The sequence below is a fragment of the Xiphophorus maculatus genome, chromosome 16 (assembly GCF_002775205.1).
Source record: "Xiphophorus maculatus strain JP 163 A chromosome 16, X_maculatus-5.0-male, whole genome shotgun sequence".
In the NCBI taxonomy this organism is placed as follows: domain Eukaryota; kingdom Metazoa; phylum Chordata; class Actinopteri; order Cyprinodontiformes; family Poeciliidae; genus Xiphophorus; species Xiphophorus maculatus.
The window spans coordinates 9314089-9326246 of NC_036458.1; positions in this window are offsets into that span (position 1 = coordinate 9314089).

The window sequence follows — 12158 nt, forward strand, 5'->3', positions numbered from 1 at the left end:
AATTCACATTTCACAATTGCCATAAACAAAAATAGTTGTATATATGGAATAAATAGATACAAGGTCCAAGACATTTGTATTACTTGAATGCTTACAAACACTGTTATAACTTTCCTATATCAACTCAACCGAGAGTATTTCTTCCGGATATAAACAACTGTTTTTTGGCAGAATTTTAAATTTGTTTTATCTCTAATGCACAGTAAAGTTTTAAAGTAGTTGGTTCAGACTGACATGTGGGGGAATGATTGCTTCTTATCTGTAATCTACTGAACAGTGACAGTAGTTTGAAGCCTTTTATGAAAACTATTTCAGTGCCCACGCATCCAAAAGTTATCAACACTCTGATTCACTCCCACACAGCCAGCTTTCGACTTCTACTGTTCACCAGTCTTTCTAATTTCTAAGTAGTTTGGATGAAATGGTCATGATTGCGTTATCCTATCTTATGTCCGGAGAATTCATAAAACACACGTGTAAGACTAAGACTGGACTTTCCACACTTTCCCCTTGAGAATCACATCATGCCCTTGTAGTTTCGCAAGTAGGACTTTCCAAATTTCATTGGAATGATAACAGATTTGCTTCCCTTTCCTGATAGAATGAGTGTAGGAATATTAATGTGGAGTCAGCTCATGGCTGTTTAGTTTACAATATGCTATTCTTCAGTACAATGATTAAAAATCTGGGAACAAAAAGTGTGTCAGGAAAAGAAAATATCAGATGCAAGCATATACTCCCTAAGCTCCTGTCAGCCTCAGAGAGAATGGGCAGATCTCAGAAAAATGTGTTTTTAGTTAATACAGGGGGTGGGAGTATACACAGAATAAACACCCATTCACAGCAAGTTTTCTGACCTAGAAGGGGATGAAAAGATAGCTAAACATTTTTACTGAAGCAGTGAACGATAATACAAAAGTGAGGTTTTGAAAGACAAACAGAAGGCATCACAAAGGGAAATGAAGATTTAGATTCCAGTCATGTCCCTAAGGAAGGAACTGCATGCACTAATCTCTCCTCCTTACTCCAGGATGTTTAGAATATCAGGCTCTGAGGGTTGGAAGAGAAAACACAATCTGTTCTTATTAATGCCGAGCTTTCATCTCTGCACAGGGAGTTTGTTACTGAGCATTTTCACAGGAATGGTAATTAAGGAAGGAACCGACAAACACAGCATCATTATACAAAGTGGGTTTCAGTTTCTCTCATCACACGTGTCAAACCGTCACATCTTATCATGAACAAAGATTTTCTACATAAACTTTGCGAAAAGGATAATAATGGATAAATAATTGACCCGTGAAATGTCTTGAAAATGACAGCTGGGGTTGATTTAATCTTTCCTCACTGCAAAGCACTTTGGTTTCATCTGGTTGTGACAATGTTCATTTCTCTACAGAAATTCAGTAGGTTAATTGTGCTTTGGTTGTTGTCTCTACAACATGCAACAAGGACGACAACAAAGATACGTGTTTTTTTTTATTATTATTACAGTCACATTGATTTTCCATAAAATAAATTTGACCCCCCTACTCAAAGAAGGTTTTTTTTTTTCTTTTTGCCTCCTGAGGGCTCAGAAAAGAGAAGTGACAGAGACCCCTCCCTTATCCCTAATCTATTTTGATATGAAAAACTGGAAGCAAGTGAACCAACATCCAAGAGAACAGGGAAGTGAATCATGAGGTAGTTAGGAAAATACCTGTAGTTTTAGTCTATCTATTGTGTCAGCAGCCCTGATGTTTTATCTGAATGGGATTTTTTTGTAAACCCACCAGGGTGCCAGTGGTCTGGTAAAAAGACGGATGTGCCTGTAAAAGTGGAATCACAGTGATCTCTCTTTTAAAAAATCATGTGACAGAGAGAAAATATCTGGGAAGCCCACACAATTGAGACACAAGAAAAAACACTTATTAAACACAAAAGTGCAAACACAGAGCCTGTGATGAATGACTTGTTGCGCAAAGGTGACAGAGTGACCTTGTGCTTTCAGAGAAAAGCTTACATCAGCCTTAGAGACCAGATGTTTTCTTCTCACACTCGCTGTATTTCTCATTCAGCTAAGTAGAAACTCTGCATTCAACAACTTAATTAAAAAAAACAAAGATTAGAGGAGAGACATTCAAGGCGCAACAATGTCAGTGTTGTTCATTTACTGAACGCTAGCTGTAATGTGATCATGCAAATGTATGAGGCAAACAGAAGTCCTTCTGTTTCCACATTCTTTGTGTCTCTGCTGGCATTTTGAAGCCATTAGCTTCATCGTTTGTAAGGAAAACCGACACCAGTGTCAGTGTCTGAGAGACTCTTCAGCTTGAATTATTTTTCCCCATGAAAATACATTTCCCTCTGAAAACTTTCAGGAATGCCAAAGCAGTACAGAGGCCTAAACTTGTGTTTCAATGAGCTGCTTAACATTAGAAACAAAAGTATTTACAATCTGTTAGAATATATGTTGGATGCACTTTCCTTGCCGACCTCACACAGCACCACTTCTGCTATGAAAGAGAGAGTGCAACACATCACAGTGTTGAAAGAGATAAATTCCTGTCCAAGGAGTTGTTATTTCCTGGGAAATTTCAGTGAACTGTGGTAGCGTCCAGATAGTATTGTGTTAATAACAGGATACAAGAATTACTCAACCTGATTTTATCTTGCCCCTCTTTTAAAAATTCCCAGAAATTAAAGCAACTTCCTGGAGTTGCATAAGTGCTGACATTCTGTAAAGGATTCTGTTTTATTATTATTATTGTTATTATTATTATTATTATTATTATTATTATTATTATTATTATTATTATTATTATTATTATTATTATTATTATTATTATTATTATTATTAACAATAATAATAATAATTATTATTATTATTGTTAATAATAATAATAATAATAATAATAATAATAATAATAATAATAATAATAATAATAATAATAATAAACCAATACACTCTCAAATGTTTACTTCTTAGTGGTAAAATAAACCATAAATTTACTGTTTCACAATAAATAGAGTAAAGCTTAAGCTAATTATTTTTGCTTTGAGGATACTCACATCCAAACTGATGGTTTAGTTTATATTTGGGAAAACCTTCTCATTTTATTTTATAAAATGTGACTGAATAGTTACAGTTAAGCCCAAAATCATTCACACTTAGAAGACTTTGAGCTCATCGCCAAGGATAAGGATACCATGGAAATCCTGTGAAGTGCTGGTCAGCAAACATAAGGAGGGTTTGATTGCTGAAATGCCAAAACACTTTCCAATTAAAAAGTAAGAAGTATATAAGATTGCTTTTAATGTACTTCTTATATTATTTATTATCTCTTGAGAGATGCCTGTTTCGTTTTAAATCAGAAGACAGTTTCTTGGTTGAATAAAAATACATTTTTATCTGAGTCTGCCTGGGGTATTTAAACGTAACTTGTGAGTCCCTTATTAAGCTGAAATGTAATGTTCTAGTAATACCCCAAGTAGTAGTATTTGTTGTAGTATTTGTCAAGTAAACAACAGAAAATTAGATTCCAAGTGGCACTTTGTTTCTTACTGATTAGGAGTAGTGGAAAAAGTTATTGATTGCAGCTGGATTGCTGCGCCTTAAGATGCAATAAACTCTAATAGTTCACAGATGTTCCATTCTAAAATGAAAAACATAATATTTCTGAAATACAAAGGGTCTTGTGTCCTTGGAGGAAAACATTTCTGAAACATGACAGAATAATTTTCAGATGCAAAAAACTGCAATATATACCGTATATGTCCTAGTTAAATATTCTTTAACATCATTGCAGTTACTAGACTCACCATGAACGATGATAAAGGAGAGATAAGTTTTATGTACAGAAATATGACCGTTGCATTTAAAAAACATGTTTTAAAAAAAACATTCTTTGCTAGGCTCAAACTGAGAATAACTTTGTCCATATGATAAAGCGTGGAGCACACTGCAAAAGCAAATGGACTGGAGTCCATGCATTCCACAAAGGAACACAAGGTCACATGTGTTTATTAATGATACGACTGGTGAGGGAAGCAGCCAGATGAATTAGACAAGGTGGAATAGTTCCCTGAAAAGAACCACAGCAGCTTACAAATACAATCAAAACCTCTAGTAAAGTTTTAACATTCTACTAAGGTTGAATCTAACTTAATTTTGTAAATCATTGATTACAGACAAAATCAAAGAAAGATTGATAAAAGTAAAAAAATACCCACAAAAAACCCAACATTGTGTTGTACATTTTAAAACAGAAGACAATTTAGGACAGTTTTTTTACCTGAAGTTTTCAGTTTCTTTAAACATGTTAAATCAATCAAGAAAAACTGTAAACTAGTTAAAACAAGTCAACTGTGCTAGCTCTTCACATAACGGTACACATTATTGTCACTGTAGCATCATTGCAGCCTTGTCATGAAGTTTATGTCTTCACTGAATTCTGCGTTTCACTGTGATAATTTCAATGTGATTTAAATTACATCTCAGAAAATTCGCTCTGTATTTTACAGCATAGTGAACATAACACATTACTCATGTTTTTATTTAACTTTTATTTCTGGAATCATAACTCTCTTTCTCTTTTCAGATGCATTATTGAGATGTTTAAATTCCACCCTTCTTCACAACACAACAAAGCCGTCCTACTGTTGCCTCCATGTCACAGGAGCTCATCCACTGCATCATAAAGAGTCCCACAATAAATCTCACCTATGGTGCCAAAGTGGCTAGGGCCAGCCCCAGTAGTGAACTTCAGGCTAATGCATACAGGAACTACAGTACATGCTAGTGAACTTCAGGCTAATGCATACAGGAACTACATGCTAGTGAACTTCAGGCTAATGCACACAGGAACTACATGCTAGTGAACTTCAGGCTAATGCATACAGGAACTACATGCTAGTGAACTTCAGGCTAATGCATACAGGAACTACATGCTAGACATGAAACGGCTGGTTGACTCTTTGACAAAAGATAGCACAAAACAATGGAAGCTGATATAGAAGTATAAAAAAAATAGTTTGATGACAAAGGCTCTTATGCAGTCAAAAGTTATTCTCGTCATATTATTTTTGTTTGATAATCCAGTGCTCTGACTCTACTTTTCATTTCCTCAAATTACTTTCCCCAAATTCATTCTGCTGGTCAGCATCTCACTTTACAAAAAAAACCTACAAAAGGCAAAAGGACCACACATCCAGAGCTCAAAACCTGCATGAATAAGCTGTGAAAGAAGTGTCTGCTAAACCAAATCCTTCACCCATCTTCTCATTTTACCCGATGTACTTAGTCAGCTTGTTTCTCCAGTTTCCTTAAAATGCAACAGCTGTCTTCATTTGGAAATGAATGACTGCTGCTGCTGCCTCAGTTGGCAAATAAGTCATCATTTCACAGTAAAATACAATGTGTGATCATATTGCTTTGAGTGGAGAGTCTCCCTGTTGTCCCACTGAGTCGTGAGAGGAGGTCTTTCCAAGAACAGTCTGCCCCTTCCAGGCCCCCTCTTTTTGCGAGTGGACTGATCAGAAAACAACCAGAAAGCCCAGGTGACGGAGGGAGGATTTGTTTACGTATTGGATCAGGAAAACAGCAAGCTCTTTCAACCTGTCAGGATAGGAGAAAACTTTTTTTTTTACAGATTGTAAGGGGGAAAATGACAACCAGGTTACACATTTTTGCACAGACATCAGATTTTTCATCCTCTTCTTTGGATGAAGGGAAGCGATATAGTCCGACATCAGATTCCAGATCCCCTTTTCCTCCCTCTCTAACTGCATTATGTGATCCTGATGGTCTGCAGGAGAGGGTCATTAATCTGCAACATATAGCTTGACTCAACCATATGGAAACGGTTAGGGAACTGGAGCATAAAAACAACTAAAAAAAAATCATCCACCTCCTACAAGTTATTTAGCATAAACACAAAATTCTAAAAGATTCTGGTAAAAAATAATAAACATTTCTTTTTTTTAACTCTCAGCAGCATGTTATTTTTTCTCAGCAAAAAATAATTTTGAGTTTATTCTACATGCAGAGGCTGTGTAAAATGATGTAATGCAGTCTGGGAGAGATAAAGAGCAAATATTTATCAGCTGAACAGCAGTGACACTCCCACGACATTTATTTGACTTGAGATGCTCTTAACCTTTTGCGTGATGTTATCTTCTGAAAACAAAAGCTCACAATGTTAAACGATTCCTCGGGGAGACAGAAAAGCATGTGAGGATAATGGTTTTTATTTATTTATTTATTTTATTTTTGTTCGGGGATTTAACTGCAAAAACAGATGCAGAAAAGTTGCCTAACAATCAAGATCTCTGGCTCCTCCTAGAGACCGAACCTGCAATGTGTTCTCATGATAAATTTCAACATGCAAATCACCAGTTTGTCAATGTCCCTTCTACAATACATTAAACATTTCCTAACATGAAGATAAACAACTTACAACAACCTATCATCATTAAATCCTTGGAGTTTTCAGCTGCTTCACTTCATTACAAAGGTGGGGGGGAGGGGGGGAAATCATAATTCGCCACTAGATGGCACAATAGTGCTAAATTGCAGCAACTTGAAACGGTCTTAAACCATCAAACAATGTGCTCTGTGCTTTGCAAAAACCTGCGGGTTTTGGTTAAGATGTAGCAGGGAGCCTTTGCAAATCTCAAAGACTGATCTCTTCAGTCGTCACAAGATCCCAGCAGTAGCAAACCACAGCTACAGCATCTGCTAACTGTGGTTTCACCTGAGCTCCAACATAATCAACAGGGTTCAAATGTAATAAGTTGAAACTGCAACACAAATCCCAGTTTTAATGAACTGTATTGCAACTGGTGCCTACTAGGAGGGGTTTAAGCAATGCAAATAAATATTTTTACAATAAATAAAAATAAATAACATTTTACATTTATTTAGAAAAATAAATGTAAAAATAAAACTGCATATAAGTACCCCATGTATATATTCAGCAGGAAACAGAATTCAGTGTTGTCATGCAGGTTGTTTTCTGTACAGACAGGTCTCACCATCAAAAGAAGGTTCTGCAATTTTTTCTTGACTTCATCTAAAATTAAAATGCACTCTATTCCCTTTATAAAATTTGTATTGACATAATGTAGGTATCGTTTGAAATTCTCTCTGTTTCTGCTCTGCTCTGCTATTTGGTTTAAACTGAGCGTATTACGTTGTTACACCCAGCTCAGAGAAAATGTTGGGCTCATATTTCTATCAAAAGCTTTTAATGGGTGGGTTTGTGATTTCAGGAAAATAAATGTTTGAATTTCAGAAATTTCTTTCGAGGAAAATGGTTTTCCTTTTGCATGCCGATGGATTGCGGAAGATCGACATAGTTTTATTTCCTATCTTGCCTCATTTTGTGGTGACCGGCTGTGCCCCGGCCAGCTGTGTAGCTGCTACATAGATTATTGGTTGCATTGTGGTGGGATAGACCACAAAACTGACAATTTCTTAGGCCTTTGAAATGGTAACAAGGTAATCCAGTGTTTGCTGGAACTTTAAATATACAGATTGGCTGTCTTTCTGTGGTTTAATTTTAACCTATTTGCTTTGGACTGTCTCCAGCATGTGCTGCAGATGGATGCTTTCTCACAGGGCTCTTCAGCTTGAAACTTTTTCCCTCTCTCTCTCCTTTTTGGATTTTGTTCCCGGGCTCACTTGCGGCCTCTGTGGATCCCCCAAAGGGTAAAAATGTTTTATCGCCTGACTTTGTGGCTCTTTCTCTGACCTGGCAAACTCAAATGATTCTTAGCTGGTGTCTTTAAGGATGTCAGTAAAAACTTGTACTTATTATTAGAATTTTTTAACTTGCGTTATCTTCTGGGGAGTTCTGGTGATCCAGATGCAGATTAATATCGGAGACTTTTGAAACTGTTCATCTTACACTCCGGTATCACTTAGTGAGAGAAGGTAAAGAACATGATAAAAGAAGTTAATCTTGAGAAATTTCCATAGATGCAGAACAAACTGAACTGGGAAAGATTGCAGAATCGTAACAGGTTTCTGATATGAGATACCCAAAAGCCCAACCCAAGGATGCTAACAATGAAACCTAATAGTATTTACCCCCATTTCCCATTTGCACAGAGAACAGCTGCAGAAGACTTTGTTATTCTGTTTGTGAGCACGCCCGCCATTCAATGATACCAAGATGCCGCTTTAAACCCCACCCAGGTTGCAGTATTTTGTTTGAATCCCTGCTGATCAATGCAAAGAGATGATGGATCAGTGATTACCCTGTGAAAGGGAAAGCATCCCCAGGTCCTTTTTGTGGGCTCTGTAGGAGCTTGAAAGGGGCCTGTGACCTCGCCTCCCTTCCCCCATCAAAGGCCTCTTGGGCACCATTAACACCATGAGAGAGGCACTGACTTCCAAGGTCTGCTGGAGAGTACAGCATCCCAACATCTGGAAGGCATTATGTTGTTACTGCCCTCGGGTGAAACTCAGGGACACGGTGACGGGGGACTGCGTGTGCATGTGTCGGGGTGTGTGCGCGTGTGTGTGCTGACAAAGCAGAGTCAGAATTCGTTAATTGCGTTGTTGTGTGAGATTATGAAACCACGACCTCTTAAGAAACTCTCAAATGATGGTGGCATCACAAACTGTAAATAACCTGACGCAAGACAAAGAGATATACTGTACTCTGTGTGAGTGTGTTGGAGGAATGTACACAGTCCTGTATGGGTCTTTGTTCGTGCAACTTGTTTGAACGTTGGCTATTTTACAGGGCGGCAGGATGTGGAAGTTCTTGGCAATGGAACAGCTCCATCTGAACCTGGTCTGAAACAAGATGGCTTTGTGTGTATGATCACCATCCTGCCCCTCCCTTCCTTCCCCCTCACTGTACCTTTAAGGTTGGAGGTGCTGCTTTCAAGGTGCACCCCCTCTTTACCCTCGCAGCGGTTCAGGTCATGTTGCGTACAGTGGTGGTTAGGGTAACCTGACCCTCATGCACACCGAATGCAGCGTTTTCTCTAACAAGGACTGTTTTAACATCAGGTAGGAGAAAGCAAGACGCAGGCTAGATGTCAGGGTCCAGCATGTGACGCCGCAAGGTTGCTGGAAGACACTCTTGTGTTGAAATTCTTCATTGTGACACAGTGAGAAGCATTAAGTCCAATATTCTGCTTGCTCTCAGTCCAACCACAACGTGATGTTAACATTGCTTATGGATTATTTTCTGATCATCTGACTGAACATTTTAAAGCCCAATGAAAAGTGAAATAGATTGAAACGGACAGGTTTTCCTTTGAATTTCTGACAAAACAAAACGGTAACACTTTATTTGAAGGCTTGTGTGTAAGACTGACCTGAAACTGTCACAAACATAACATAACACCTGCCACAAATATGAAGGAGTCTTCATGAATGCTTATGAGTGTTGTCGGAAGGAAGTGTCTTTTGGTAAATAATGACACTTTTAATGCAAAGTTGACACTTTCAATTTATTTTTAATACAAGTTGTAATGGAACTCTGCATTAAAAGTGTCATTGTTTACTGAATACTGAAAAGCAAACACTTTCAATTAATTTTTTAATGCAACTTTTAGTGCACCTTTCCATTAAAAATGTAATTATTTACCGAGCCCTGTGACAGACCGGTGACCCGTCCAGAGTGAACTCCGTCTCTCGCCCAAAACGTTCGCTGGAGATAGGCACCAGCACCTCTCCCGACCCCACTAGGGACAAGGGTGTACAGAAAATGAATGGATGGATGGATTATTTACCCTGTCATAAACATTTTTGAAGAGCCATTAATGTTCATGACATGTGTTTTGTCATGTTTATGACAGTCTCATGTCAGTCTTATGTACACCGCTTCAAATAAAGTTACCAAAAAATCTCCACTGGTATGATATGTATGTATTTGTATTTGCTTTCTTTTAAAAAAAAAAAAAACTTCTGGGGAAAATCCAGTTCGAGAAATTTGTGAATAGATCGCAATCTTATTACGAAAACAATGTTTTTGTGAAGACGTGATGGTTATATAGAAAACATCAGTGAGCAATCAGTTTTAAGAAGACCAGAGAACACAAAAAGGTCTGGGACTTAAGTTCTGGAGACGCCTAAAGCAGAGTCAGGCTATAAAACAATAACACTGAACCTTTCACTGAGCTTTGCTAAATCCATCATTTGAAAATAGACTATGACATTACTGCAAACGTACCAAGACAGAGTACTGATCAGAGCTGAATACAAATACATGTAGGAAGGCTTTTGAAAGGCAATGCAGATGTTCTACACTAGCTAAAAAAACAATCCATTAAAAACAAATCTTGATTTTTCTGGACCCTCACCTTTACACCATTTATTTAAATGCAGACTTGAGTTTTTCCTAAACATGAACATATGTTATGAACCTCAGGCTCACAGTAGATGAAGGCTGTGGACAACCTTCTCCCTTTGTCCTTTACCCTCCTCCACCCCCATGTCAACTTGTCATCTACTCCCCTGCCCATGCTTTGCATCCCAGTCCCCCCACCCTTCTCCTCTCTTGCCATCAGTTGGTTGCTGTTGAGCACGCATTTCACAGACACTCCCACCAAGACCAGTGACCTCAGCAGCGGGCAGGAAGTCAAAAGGGTTCAAGTTCCTCCTGTGAGAGTAATCCCACACATTTCTGTACATTTGATTCAGGAGAGGGGATCAGTGTGGGACTCCGGGGGTGTGGAGTCCCAGCTTGAGACAGTTTCTCACTATCAGACCATGCCACATCATCTCTGTCATCGCAGGGCAATAGACTTTGACGTAAGCGCTCCTAGAACAAGAGAACAATCTGAAAGACGAGCTGAATCCAGGTGTCCGTATTTCCTGTGAGCCAACAAGGCTGCAATGTGGCACTGGAACAATGAGAAGGAAAAGACCAAAATTAGAAAAGAAAGGAGAGAAAAGGAAGTAAATTTTAACAACTGGCATTGTGTATGTTTGACTGTTAATAGTCAACAATTTGGTTTGACATTACCAGTCAAACACAGCTCTGTCTCTTTATCAAACGTCCTTCAGCGATGGAATAATCATTAATTTGAAATACCAGGGAAAACTGCTGGGTGTTTTATTTTTTTCCCCCCTGAAATGGGTCAATGACCTCGACTGTTTGTCAGTCTCTTCCTGCTGATACTTTGTTGCAATGAATGTGATCAGTGGGAATGTAAACGAACACAGACATGAGTCCTTGCTAGACACACCCACCTGCACTAATCGGGGGAGAACACCACATGTTATTCCTTTGCGGTTATGTTGTAAGATATAAGTGTGTTTTACTAAGACGGTCAAAAACAAGAAATGTTGCATAACATTTGAATAGACACAAACAAGCAAAAAAAAAAATCGAAAAAAAAGCCGAGTCCCCTATGATCATTTGGGAGAAACAATGGATTTGTTCTTGTCATTTTCTTTGTTAATGTTGCCTTATTGAGCTGCTTCCATTACATCCCTTTCAGCTGTGTGGCATGGGAGTACATATTTCATGCAGATCAATGGGAGCTCATTGAATATCTACTGAGGCTGTGTCATGCTGGTTCACATGTCCCCAAATTAAATCAAGCAAACACAGCTGTGGGGGTTTTTGCTATACATTGTGTATCCAAAAGAAAAATCTGTCCCCTGTTTAAGGAAGCAAGTAGACTGAAGTCTCTTAAGGCACTTTTCCACTAGCAAGTCTCGCACTTATTGGACAATTACTGCATGAATGATTATTGTTGATTATTGGCAACAAGTTAGTTAACACTAGATGACGCAAGCAGTGATTTAAGCAATGTTGTTGGAGAGCAAGAATGCTTGAAGGTCAATAATTTGAAACTTCTGTTTGTGAAATGTTTCAACAGCTTTAAGATGTAAATTCTTTTTGGCCTTTTTCCCCTCCAAGACACAAGTTCAAACAAAACAGTTTTCTGTGTCTTCCCTAATCATTTCCAGAGTATTTAGGGGAAAAAAGTCTTTACTTATGGTTTCCTAATGACAGTTCTGGGAGTATTTGGCATGTTTCTATTTGTTTCTGTGCTTCAACATGCCTGGTTTTATATGATACGTCATTAAAAGGCTTCAGTAGAATGTGATCACTGTGTGTTTACGTGATTTTCTCTTTTGACTCAGATGTGTTGGAGCAGGAGAGATTGCCTCGAGAAGTGGGATTTCAAAACACTGATAGTAAAAA